At 38.0% G+C, this 13,748-nt stretch overlaps 1 non-coding gene across 1 annotated transcript; it reads right to left on the bottom strand.

The window, feature by feature from the left end:
* Positions 1–906: 906 nt before the first annotated feature.
* On the bottom strand, positions 907–1,010 carry LOC113354769. The gene has a single exon (XR_003361991.1). It is a non-coding gene; the product is annotated as a small nucleolar RNA R71 (small nucleolar RNA).
* Positions 1,011–13,748: the final 12,738 nt, after the last annotated feature.

The raw sequence follows: 13,748 nt of genomic DNA, 5'->3' as shown, positions 1-13,748 counted from the left end.
ACCAATAGTGGGCTTGCTCCCAACACTAAAACCAAAATTTTTGCTCCCAATTAAAAACTAAACTTTCTACCTCTTTAGAACCAAATTTGCTCCCATCAAAACCAAAAGCTCCCAAATGGGCTTTGTCTTCAAAGTCTAAAACCAAAGTTTTCAAAACCCAATAAACCAAAGTGTTTTCTTTTCCCATTAGGTCCAAATTTTTTAAAACCCATTAAAAACCAAATTTCTTTTTCAAACCCGACAAAACCAAACCCATTCAAAAACCAAATTTTATTTTCTTTAAATTAAAAAAAAAAAAAAAAAAACCAAAATTTTGCTCCTAATTTCAAAAACCAAAACTTTTCTCCCATTCAAAAACCCAAATTTTATTTTTCTCCCACATTAACAACCAAATTTTTTCTTTTATCCCATCTTAAACCAAAAGTTTTATTTTACTCCCATTTCAAAACCAAAATTTTATCCCACCAAAACCAAATTTTTCCCCAAAAAAAATCCAAACCCTTTAAAACCAAATAGTGGGCTTTGTATCTTTTCAATATGGGCCAACCTAGTGCTCTCCATGAATACATGTATCCCACAATAAAAATTCCATTATCATGTATTGTATTACCTCAAACCAATACCCCTTTTAAAATAAATGCAAGCATGATACAAATACTTCCTATATTTCGAGGGTTCGATTCTGAGAACCCCTATACTCATGTAAGAGAGTTTGAACAAATTTGTCGGACTATGCAACCTGATCATATGTCCGAAGACTCTCTGAAATTGCGTTTGTTTACATTTTCTCTAAAGGAAAGGGCCAAAACATGGTTTTACGGTTTGAGACCACAATCAATCACCACTTGGGAACAACTCACTAATCAATTTTTCCAAAGATTTTTTCCACATCATAGGACCATCGCTATTCGTCAAAATATCAATTGTTTTGTCCAGTTGGATGAGGAAACTGTTTTTGACTATTTTGAACGTTTTAATGATTTGTTGAGCGAATGTCCACACCATGGATTTGAGAAGTGGAGACTTGTCGCTATCCTCTATGAGGGACTAGACTTTAAATCTCGAGCCATGGTTGAGTGTATGTGTAATGGTGAATTTCTTGATAAAACTGTGGATGATGCATGGAAATTTTTAGCTGAGATTGCAGAGAAAACCCGTCACTGGGAGTCCATTAGGGAAACTGATACACTGTCACATGATATTGGTGGTAATGAATTGAACTTTGGAAATAGCATGTCTAGTCCTTCTCATGTGTATGATATTGAATATGAACCTAATCTAGAGAAACATGAGTTGACTAATGACACCACAACTGCTAATAGGGACAAGTATGCATATTACTATGATGATGATGATGATGATGTTATGTTAGAAGAACATGTCTATGCTGAAAATGTTATGGAACCTTTGGGTTCAAATACATTAGGCTTCTCTGCCTCGACCTTCATGAATGATGTTTCTTCTAGTATTCCATATACATGTGATGTTGATACTGATTTTGAGCATGTGCATCTGTCCTATGAAGATGACTTAGGTAATATAGAATCTTCTGTTGACACTAATATGCATGAAAATATAATTGTTGTGTCTGATTCTCTACCTGGGTCACGTTGTGATGTTTCCACTGATTTGCCGATGCATGAGAATAATTCTTCTGATGATGTTGATGATTCTGATTTGTGTGAGCATGGTAAGCATGTTGTGACACTTGTAGAAGACTTAGGAGATGTTGATGTGATTATAATGATGTGCCTATCGTCCTACATAAGTCACAATCTGATGGCCTTCCACCCAACCTAGATTTGGTTTGTACCCATATTGTCAAACCGACTTTTCTGAGAGTCCCTAATCTAGGTTTGGAACTGTGTGCTTCCCAAGTCCTCTTGGACTATTTTGCTTCTAAGTATAATACATTTGAGGAACCACAGTTGGAATTAGCATGTTTGCCCGTCCCTAGCACAGTTCATTTCGAGCTAGACCTTGTGCATGATGAACCCCCGCAAACTGCGCGATTTTGTTTTCAAAATATCTTCTGTAAAATCCAGGTTTGGGGGTAGCTCATTTTGTTTCACAGCTTCACTTGCATGCCTACCATATTATTATTGTGTGAAGCTGTTGAAACCTCTACACTTTGTCTTTTGGGTTGATCCTCAACTCTTTAGATTGTTAGTGTATGGTGAATTTTTGTATATAATCCAGTAGATAAAATTTCTTAAAAACCTTTTTGTTCCTTTTGTATATATTTTGCTAATCCAATATGATCTCGGCTGACATATGTTGGATTCTTGCCTTGAATAACGGAGTTCTAATATTGCTTTCCCCGAAATCGGGTATTCTCTTTCCTTTTTCTCTACTCAACATGATCCTCTTCATATGTTGTATTATAATTTTGTTCATATTTTGAAACATTGAGGACAATGTTTAGTTTAGGTTTAGGGGTGAAAAGTAGATACTTTGATAATATGCCATAATTGAAAACAAGAACTCCTTCTTTTTGAAAAAAAAAAAAATAAAAATAAAAAAAATAAAAAAATGAAAATAAAAAATTAAAAATTGAAAAAAAAAAACATAAAAAATGGAGCTCATTTACCTTGAAATGTTGACTCTTGTGCAAATATGTAATTATTAGGAGTCTTAGTCTAGATATTTAGGCACCCTGATTCTAGCACAATTCACATAGTGATAAGAAATTTGCACGCGCACGATCTACCAATACATGTATAGCCTCGATCTTCAAGGTGTTTGATAGGAAGTCACGATTGCCAATCACTTTAGAATACTGAACGAAACTTGACTAGCTTGTTCTTTGGTTGGTTTGGATAGAAGGTGGAGGTTACATTAAGAAAGACAACCATCGAATTTAACTGGGTGCATCAAAAAGGGCTACCTCTTGCAAAGTGTCATGTAATCTTTTGTTTCCTTTTGTATGTGTATCAAAAGTGTTTCATTTTCCAAAAAAAAAAAAAAAAAAAACGATGTATATATTCAGAAAAAAAAATATCAGAAAAATACAAAAAAAAATCAAGTATTTATCAATTCCATCATCTCTTGTTCCAAAAATAAAAGAGAGTAGTCAATGTAAATAAGAGTCATGTAAAGAGTCTTTTGTTGTTTCATTGTAATAAGCAAGGAGGGTGTATGCCATTGATGTACAACGCGAGTAATTGTGAAATACCTCCTACTCATTCACAATTCTCGTAAAGTCCGGACAACTAGCTAGATTTCGACCTTGGTTCTTAGCCTGAGAAACTATCTCTTGGTGATTAGTAGTCATAACATCCGATCTTTCTTTACACATGTGTAGATACACTTTACACTCTTATCACATGTCCTTATTTGTTATCAGTGCTAGGATTGTGCCTTCGATAGCTAGATTGACATCTCCATTTTGCTGTGAGCTTAACTGACTTGCACATGTCACATTTGATGGAATCTGAGCTTATATTTTGACCTAGAACTTTGTAGGTACGTTCTAAGCAAACCTTCACGAGACTTCAACTCGTCCACTAGGGACACTTAGTGGTTTAAAAGGCTTAGTGCATACGCTAAATGCATTCGAGAGACCAGCGACAGTGGTATAGGTAGGATTTCCTTAGTTTTGTTTTACTTGAGGACAAGTAAAATTCAGGTTTGGGGGTATTTGATGAGTGCTAAAAAGTGCATATTTCTATATATTTTTCTTGGCATTTAACTCATCTTTTGTGGATTAATTCTACATTTTATCCCATATTCTGTATTTTCATTGTTTTCAAGAATAAATATTTTTCTTACTTAATTTTGCATTTTTAGGTAATAAATAAAGTTTGGATGAATAGCAGAGCGGAAAAGAGCAGAAAAGTAGTGAAAAGCCGGGAGGAATTACACAAGGAAGCCGCGAAGAATGTTGTGCACAAGACCAAAAGGCTAGAAGTGGGCTTGAAGAAGAAGAATTGTCCTTAAAGAAGATATGGGCTTGGCATACCCAAGGCCCAAAACCCTTACTCAAACACATTTCCACTATCCAAGCCCGTCTCGGATTTCAGCCGTCAGATCGAAGCATTTCAGCATCCTACGATCGCTCCATCATCGCACATCAAACTCCGAAGCCCCCGCTTTACATCGCAACGCCCATCTCCATCTTGGGTCGTCCGTTTTGCTACATCCCTTCATCCCACGGTCTCTCCACGCTTACCTCCGTATCGCCGTTGGATCCACCTACCATCTTCCCATCCATCGCTCCTTGTCGCAGATCATCAAACCTCGCCGAACCCGCCTAACACCCAAGTATCGAACACCCTATACCCATCGCCAAACACACCCTTCTCCCAAAAACATCGAGTTCTTCTCATCTTCCCCAAACTGCAGAGAGCTGCTCCACAGCTCTGCAACTCCATCACCTCCACCAGCTACACCTTCTTATCGAATCACACCACCACCACAACCACCCGACAACACCACGCCATCTCTCCCTAGCCTAGACTTCTTTCCAAATTCACATCTCTGAACCCTAGGTGTGGGTTTGACAAGAAATCTCGAGCTAGGGTTTCACCAACAGCGAGGAGAAGACAAAATTGAGGGCAGGAAAAGCTTCAGAAGAGCATAGGGGACATACCCAAATCATGGGTCGAGCTCAATTCAGGAAATTGGTGAGAGAATTTGATTTTCCCCACAAAAATTAGGGTTTCGAATTAGGGTTTTTGTATTTTGTTGTAAACTATAAATAGGGAAGTGATGTAGGATGTTAAAGGTTGTTCTTGGTTAGCCGAGATACCCCCTAATTGGGTTAATTTAATTTGATTTCACTGTTAATTTTTAGGGTTCTTCTTTTGCAATTTTCATTCACTGTTTAGTAGTTTAAATGTTGTGTTGTTCCTGTTAATCATGTGTTGTTCCATCTGTTTTCTCATGTTCTGAGTTCACTGCTGAGGCTCAGATGATGCTTTAGTGGACTGTTAGATAGTGGAATGCTAGGTTAGAGCCTTAGTGCAGTGTGTTGATTGAGCAATGGGAAGAGATTGATGCTCATAGTGCCTGTGATTGATTGTTCTGTCAAAAGACAGTCAATGCTAGGGGCAAACTAGTGAGCAAATTAGTTTTCCTCCCATTCTAGATGTATGCATAGGATTTTCAACTCAACCTAGGATCACATTGTTTGTCTAGGACACAAGGGTGGATTCAAAGCCTTAGTTTAACCCACATTTTGTTTTCACAGTCACTTGCAACTTAACTGTTTTGTTACTTCCTCTCCTCCCTGCCCTTGGCTAACAGCCTTGGTTTATTTGGTTTTGTTTCCTGTTTTGTCACTGTTTTGAATCTCTTGTTTTGTCAACTGTTAGCTTCTCAAATGTTAGGATTAGTTTACTGTTGTGTGTCAATGCTAGGTTAGAGCCTTAGAGCATTGAGTTGATTGAGCAGTGGGGAGAAACTAGTGCTCACTAGTGACTGTGAGCAAGCTGGTTCTCTTCCCACTCTAGATGAATGCCTAAAGCCATTGCCTTGGCTTTGCTTTTTTTCCTTTTTCTTACTTCATTGTCAGCTTATCTCCACACTCCTGCCCTTGGCTTGTAGCCTTGGTTTGCAACTATCTCTGTTTTGTTATTACTTGGCTTGCACTGTCACCATTGCTGCTTTCTCTCCCTTTCCCTGCTGAGCACCTGCCCTTTGCACTGCTGCTGCTACTACTTGTTGTTGCTGTTGCTGCTGCTGTGCACTGCTTCTGTTGCTGCTGTGCACTGCTTCTGCTACTGCTGAAGCCCAGATTCATTACAAAAGCCCACTGTGGACTTAATCAAAGCCCAGGTGAAAAGCTAAAGCCCAATTCACAGTCACTGTTAGCCCAAGGCCCAGTGCAATTCAAAAGACCAAAAGCCCATAAGTTCACAGTCAATCCAAACCCACTGAGCCCAAAACCATTTCATTGTTACAAAAACCCACTAAGCCCAAAGCACAATTAGAAGCCCAATAGCAATTTAGAGCCCAAATAGCTAGAAACTCCAAACACCCCCAGTCTCTGTGGATCGACCCGTACTTGCACGAGCTACAACTGACGACCGTGCACTTGCGGTATTACTGTAGGCCCGTTTCATTTCGCTTCAATTTTATACGCTTTCCCGGGTCCACCAGCAACTCTTAAGAAACTGGATGATCGATCTCAGACTCATGTGAATCTAGGAATTGAGCCTGGATCCAAAGCCTACAGATTATTCAATCCAACAACGAAAAGAGTGATAGTGAGTCGAGATGTGGTATTCGATGAAAAAGCAAACTGGAACTGGAAAGAAACTAATGATGGACCAAGTAGGGATCCAGGAATGTTTCACATGAGATGGGGTCAAGTAATTGATGAAGGAGAAGGACCCATAATCATCAATACCAATGGAAACAATGATGTTAATCAAGAAGAAGAAGAGAATAATGAAACCACTGAGAATAACGAAGAAGAAGAAGAAGAAGAAGAGATCGATGAAATAACTCAACGCATTCCACTGCGAAAATAAACAAGACAGATACAAAAGCCAGAGTATCTTGAGGATTATGTTCTTCAAGCTGCAGAAGAATGTGAGATAATGCTACTTTCTGTTAATGATGAACCAAGGAATTTTCAGGAAGCAAAGGTCTCCACTAAATGGACACAAGCATGTAGAGAAGAAATTATTTCAATCAATACTTGGTTTCTAGTTGATAAGCCAGGTGGGGTAAAAGTGATTGGTCTTAAGTGGATCTTCAAAATAAAATGAAATGTTGATGGTACTGTCAACAAATATAAGGCAAGACTTGTAGCTAAGGGATACGTTTAAGAATCAGGCATAGACTTTGATGAAGTTTTCGCACCAGTTGCTAGACTAGAGATAATTCGTCTCTTAATAGCATAAGCAGCATCAAACTCATGGGAATTTCACCACTTAGACGTTAAGACAGCATTCTTACATGGTGAATTGCGAGAAGATGTGTATGTTGAACAACCAGAAGGTTTTGAAGTAAAAGGACAAGAGCATAAGGTTTACAAGTTATCAAAAGCTCTATATGGTCTAAGACAAGCTCCTCGAGCCTGGAATACAAAGTTAGATCAAATCTTAAGAGAAATCACATTTGTTAAGTGCTCTAAAGAAACATCAGTATACAGAAGAGAAGAAAAGGGAACGCTTCTTATGATTGCAGTCTATGTAGATGATCTATTTTTGACTGGCAACTCCCTTAAGGTGATCAATGAGTTCAAGAGAGAAATGTCATCAAATTTTGAGATGTCATACCTCGGAAAACTCACTTATTACCTTGGCATAGAAGTCCATCAAGGAGTAGATGGGATTCAGATTAAACAAGAAGCTTATGAAAGGAGAATTCTGAAAGAAGCAGGACTTGAAACTTGTAATCCAACTAAGATACCAATGGAGTTTGTACTTAAAGTTTCAAAGGCACAAGAAGAAGCTGAGATTGATCCAACGAGTTATAGAAGAAATGTTGGATGCCTTAGATACTTGTTACACACAAGACCAGACTTGGCTTTCTCTGTGGGAGTAGAAAGTCGTTATATAGAGTCCACGCAAGTCTCATGGTGATGTAATAAAGCAGATATTGAGATATCTAAGAGGAACAATCAGCTATGGATTGAAGTATGGTCGAGGAGGATCAAAAGGAATTGTTGGGTATAGTGAAGCAGTCATAATATTGACCAAGATGATGGAAAAAGTACAACTGTTCATATATTTTATATAGGAGAAGCACCTATTACATGGTGTTCACAGAAGCAAGACACTGTAGCCCTCTCATCCTGTGAAGCTGAGTTTATGGCTGCAACAGAAGCAGCTAAACAATCAATATGGCTTCAAGAACTGTTGGGTGAAATCAAAGGAAGAGAACCTGAAAAAGTTCTCATCAAGATTGATAATAAGTCTGCAATTGCATTCACTAAAAATCCAGTGTTTCATGGGAAGACGAAACACATTCACAAAAGGTATCATTTCATACGAGAATGCATCGAGAAGGAGGTCATTAACGTTGAACACATACCAGGAACTGAGCAGAAAGCAGATATACTGACAAAGGCATTAGATCGGATCAAGTTTGAAAAAATGAGACAATTGATTGGAGTACAACATATGTCACGGGTAAGGTTGAAGCTTAACGGGGAGAATGTTGGTTAAACTTCAACATAGAAATCACTAACAAGCTTGTTAGGACAAGATTAGGAAATTGATGTAATTCTAAGGGAATTAGAAGTCATATAGTTCTAAGAAAAGGAAAGACATGTAATAAGGTAATAGGACTAGGAAAAGGAATTCATAGTTCTATATATATATATATATGATCACCAAAGTTGTGGTTGACCATATGAGCAAGATTAAAGCTTGTGTTTAGTTTTGAGAGATTTTCTAAACATCAATAAAGAGAGTAGTCTTTATACAAGCTAAGTTTCATCTTGCAGTTTCCATTAGAATCAACCCATACACAAGATATACATTCATTAGCAACTTTTTTTGGACAAAATATCAGCTGCATAATTCCCCTCCCTATAGTGGTGTTGGAAACTAACATGATCAAAAGAAAGAGACAAGTCCAAAATATCTCTCAACAGTCCTGTACAATACCAAGTAGCATTATGTTGGTGTTTACAAAGGCTAATAGCATAGTGGGAGTCGCTTTCAACAATCAGATTAGTGACACCAATGCTAGCTGCCAACTGCATTCCGTCCCGAATAGCCCACAACTCCGCCACATTATTAGAGTTCTTGTGAATATAGTGCGCAAAAGCAGCACGGAAACAACCATCATCTCCACGTAAAAGTCCACCAATACCTGCATAACCAGCATCATTCCTGGCGCCATCTACATTAAGTTTAACATAGTCACTATTAGGAGGCTGCCAAGAAACTAAAAGAGGTGTTCTGTTATTGGTACCGGACTTAGATTCAGTTGCACCAGAAAACTCCAGCGCAGCATTATAAGAGGAGACAAGAACATCTCTCCAGTCAAAGGGTTTAGCGGAAAAAATAGTTTTATTCCTAGCACACCAGATGTTCCAGAGGACATAAGGGATAAGGGAATCCCATTGAACATCATCCTTAACAGCCTGTAAACGCAATACTCCCATAAGCCAGTCAAGAGATAATTGCGAACGTTGGACTTGGACTGTATAAGCAAAGCTTATAGCATCCCAAATAGGATGAACGCAATCACATGCCAAAAAAAGATGGAAAATACTTTCCTCAGACTGATGACAAAGCGGACAAACAGTTGGCACATTAAGACCACGTTTGTTCAAATTTGATCTGTTGGTCACAAGGAGGAGAATGCCTTGCGATGGGAATAGCTAAAATTTGATTTTGAACTGAGGGAGGAAGAACTAAAGCTATAGGAGTTAAATCCCAATCATGGGACCTAGGATGAATGAGATCAGAGACACGTAACCAGAGATTCGTAATAGTTGCCTCCCCAAGAATTTGAGAAAGAGGTACCTCGAAACACCAAGAATCTCTCCACACATTCACCCTATCTCTGGTCCCAATCGCCCATTTCAAGCCTTGTTTAATTAATTCTTTCCCTTTCAGAATGCTCTGCCAACTCCAAGAAGCCCTATCGGGTGAAGTTGCTTCCCAAAACTGAGAAAAACGATAGTACTTAGCCTTCAACAACCTAGAGACAAGAGATTCGGGATGGGAAGCTAGACGCCATGCAGTCTTGGCAAGGAAAGATATGTTATAAGATCATAAAGTTTGTAGAGGTAAGTATATTTTGGAGTCGTTGAATTTCAAGAGCCCAGCTTACGTTTAGGATCTGGGCACTTCTTGCTTACATATTTTACACTACCTTACACTTAAAAACAAACACTACAAATCTTTTGTCAATGGGCATGCATTCGATGGTATTCTAGAAACCAATTGATCTTGGTCCAGATAAAGTATCCGACGGAGGACATATACTTAAAATACAGCAACCAAGCATGACAGTTGAACGGTTGAAGAATGACAGTAGCCAAGCAGCGTTACTATTCCTCTGATGCAGACGCTCTTGCTAATTCTCTAAGGTTGGAACACACATGGCGGCAGATTCCATAGCCCGCCTAAACAATTAAACTTTTAGGAATAGTGTTAACAAAGAGAAATGAAGGCTATTACTGGGGCGTCACACTCCAATAGAGGGGCTTAGCTCTTGCTAATTCTCTAAGGTTGGAACACACATTGCGGCAGATTCCATTGCCCGCCTAAACAATTAAACTTTTAGGAAAAGTGTTAACAAAGAAAAATGAAGGCTATTATTGGGGCGTCACACTCCAATAGAGGGGCTTCATTTGGATTCTTAGTTTCCAAGAAAGTGGTTATGGGATATCCTAACACAAATACAAAAATTTTAGATTACTCTTTAACTAAAATAAAAACTTAAAAACCTAATATTGTTGCAGTGGATGATGGAAAGATAAAGAGAACATAGAGAAGGATTTTCCATTTATTAGAATTAGTATAGTTACATGGATAAATACTTTATATACATGAAAAGGGAAGACCAAAAGACTATCCTTTTGGACTGCACATCCATGTGGGCCGTAGGCCCTGTAACACTCCCCCTTGTGCGGTTCAATAACAAAACTTCATACAGAGTGCTTCTTCAAATGTCGTTCTCTCCTTGATGACTTGTGCCGAAATCAATTGTCTTACTAAAACTTTGACAAGGAAAAACCCAGTGGGATAAAACCTTGGTACAACTCTTCACATGTAGTACTTCACATGGTGTCTCGTAATTTACATGTAGTTCATCTCATGCAATACGATCTTCAAAGACCGACAAATCTAAGTTAATTAACTCGTTAAAACTTCGTCAGGAAAACCCAGAGGGACAAAACCTGAACTAAAGAAAACGAGTACAATGTTAAGAAAACTTAGTTGGACACGAATATGTTGCCTCATTAAAACCTTGACAAGGAAAACCAGTGGGACAAAATCTTAACGAAGGGAAAAGAGTACAATGGGACAGACGCAAGTAAAGGTGATCCGTTGCAGATGATCACTTTGCTCCGTTGAAGTTAAATAGTTGTTTCACAACTCTTAAGGAAGAAAATCCTCATGGGAAAGACAATATCCTTAGATGGGACATTACATTCCAGGTGTTTGTTTTTGTCTCATTAAAAACCGTGCCGAGTAACAAAACCCCGTGGGAAAAAACAACATCGGTGAAGGAAAATAGTGCACCACACCATTAGATGCTCCCCCTGATTTCAGACAATTTTCATTAGTTTAATGTAATCAAAAGGAGCTTATCACACATTACTTTGGTGACTTGAATGTTTATAAGACCCTGTTGTTGATTCTGGAAGTTACGTTGCTTAACATACTATCACGTTTCATTTCTTTGGTTCAGATATTTTCAGTAATATCAACCTGATCTTTATGTCTTCAACGTTCAACATACTTGATGTTTTTAGTGTTCCCTGCTAAAAACCTTGTCGAGTAACAAAACCCTTTGGGAAAAACTATTCTCCGTCGAAGGGAAAAAGAGTACAACACAACTTCAATATCGAAGTAAAATATGTCGACATCATACCCTTGGATCCTCCCCCTGATGTCGGCATCTCCCCCTGATTACTTTTAGAGTTGTTCCATACAGTTCCTTTAGTCATGTACTTTTCGAACTAAATATCGGTAATGACTTAGAAAATAGTCTACCATATCTCCCCCTGATTACTTTCGTTGGAGAAGATATTATTGTTCTTCCATAATCAACAACCTTTGGATTGGACTTTCGTTAGCATTCCTTTTTATGTCTTTGAAGGGATGAAAAAAATTTATGTCAATGGTTACTTTGAAGTACATGATTACATTCACTATACCATTCCAATGGTGTTGCGTTGGCGCTGAGCTATATCTAGCTAACAAGTTCACTGAGGATGTAACATTTAGCCGAGTACATTATGTTAAGTACAATAATGCGTCTATTATACTTAGATAAGGAAATTTCATCTCCTGACACAACTTCGTCATCTTCCTTTAGACGAATTGGCCATTTATGTACAATGGAACTCGACTAATCATGGGAGTGCTAGCAGGATGCATGTCCTTGTTAAATTTCCTGACAATGGACATATACAAACTGGTGGAATAATATACCACAAGCTCGGTCTTCTGGTTCAGAACATAGATAAGATCGATATTTCCCAGGATTTTCATCTCAAAATTCAGATTTTAAATATCTTGTAAGATATCTTATTCCATTGAGAGTACTTATCATGTCCATACCGTTGAAATATATGGCTATAGTTATGAATTGGGAACTTAATTAATACGCATGGCATAAAACCGTACTTGTTTATCCCTTCCCAATCAAATAGTCACTTAGACGGCTATACCACATCCGCCTGATTGTTTAAATCAATAAGTGAGTGTTCTAGTGTAACTTCAAACACACTCCGTGGTTTAGAGTCATTCGACTTAGGAAGCAAAAGGCCATCATGCAGTTTATCAAATATCTTTGAGTCTAAATCTCCAAAGATATAACCATATTTACTATGTTTCAAGTTCTTTTGAAACTACCAAGCAAACTAATTAACTAAACATTATAATGTTCAAAAGAGTATGCAATCAAGGAGCTTGTGAGAAACCTCGTACCACAAGGTTATTCTTTATACTTTAAGACCTCATTCTTCTCACTACTTCCCACAGGCTTTACACTTGGTTAGTTAGCAGTATCACACCAAATACCCATATATTTATCAAAGAACTAAGTTCTACCTGGATTGCATATGCCAAATATGCATTTTATTTGAAATTAATCAAAATAAAGCATGGTTCGATCTCATTGTGCTCTACTTTTGGAGCAACTATTTATGGATTATATCATCACTGTGCACGCATGATCCTTCCATTGACTCATGTGCATTCTCATAATCTGTTAGGATTTCATTGTTCTCTAGAATCATTTAAAACCTCGGAGGGTCCTCCCTTTTGATTCATGGACATATTTAGAGACAATTTTATGAGATGATTTCAGATGATATAATTAGTTTGTGCCTAACTCACCTATTTTCTTTCTAGGTGAGCACTGATCGAACCTAGTGGTCTCTCCATCTTCCTTTATGGAGCCATTGCCTCAACCACAGTTCCACCAAGTATAGTTGTTACACCTTAGTTTTACGGTGCATATCCTTTACTAAGAATTTTTAACCTTACAGGCACGTTTGCAGTTGGTATGCGTGATCTCGTTAGTTTAGCGATATCAGTGTACATTCCGAAAATCGATAATCCTTTTTCACTTCACAATTTCATTTATGGAGTATATGAGTCTATATGAGACAAATTGGGAACACACCACGATATTCTATGTCGTACCCTCGGAAAAAAAAAATCCTGTCTCCCTCTAACAACGGGAAGACTATCCCATTAGAGTGACTATCCTCAAATCAACGGTTGAGAGATCGCCTATCAAAAGGTTTAAAAATGCGGATAATTATTGGAAATTCTTGTCCAACATAGTCACTTAATCATTTTGATAAACCATCATAGTACGATGTGGAGTCATAAGGGCACATATTAGTGTAACCAAAAATGCGTAAGAACAAAAAAAATGTCAGGCTTATATCCAGTTACCAACTGGTATACAAAGAATGGTTGACCAATTGTGGGTCTAAAATGAATAAGTGAAGATGCATGTAATATAGCATATTCCACAAGCAGTTAAAGGTATGTTTTTACGCATAACCATGGCTTAGGCACCATCTGTAACCTTTGATGATTGCCTTTGCCAGACCATATGGTATAGGATGCTCTGCATTGATCCTATTAAAT

This window comes from Papaver somniferum, chromosome 2 (genome assembly GCF_003573695.1).
Source record: "Papaver somniferum cultivar HN1 chromosome 2, ASM357369v1, whole genome shotgun sequence".
Taxonomy (NCBI): domain Eukaryota; kingdom Viridiplantae; phylum Streptophyta; class Magnoliopsida; order Ranunculales; family Papaveraceae; genus Papaver; species Papaver somniferum.
Note: the sequence above shows the minus strand (reverse complement) of the source record. Positions and strands in the feature narration are given on the sequence as shown.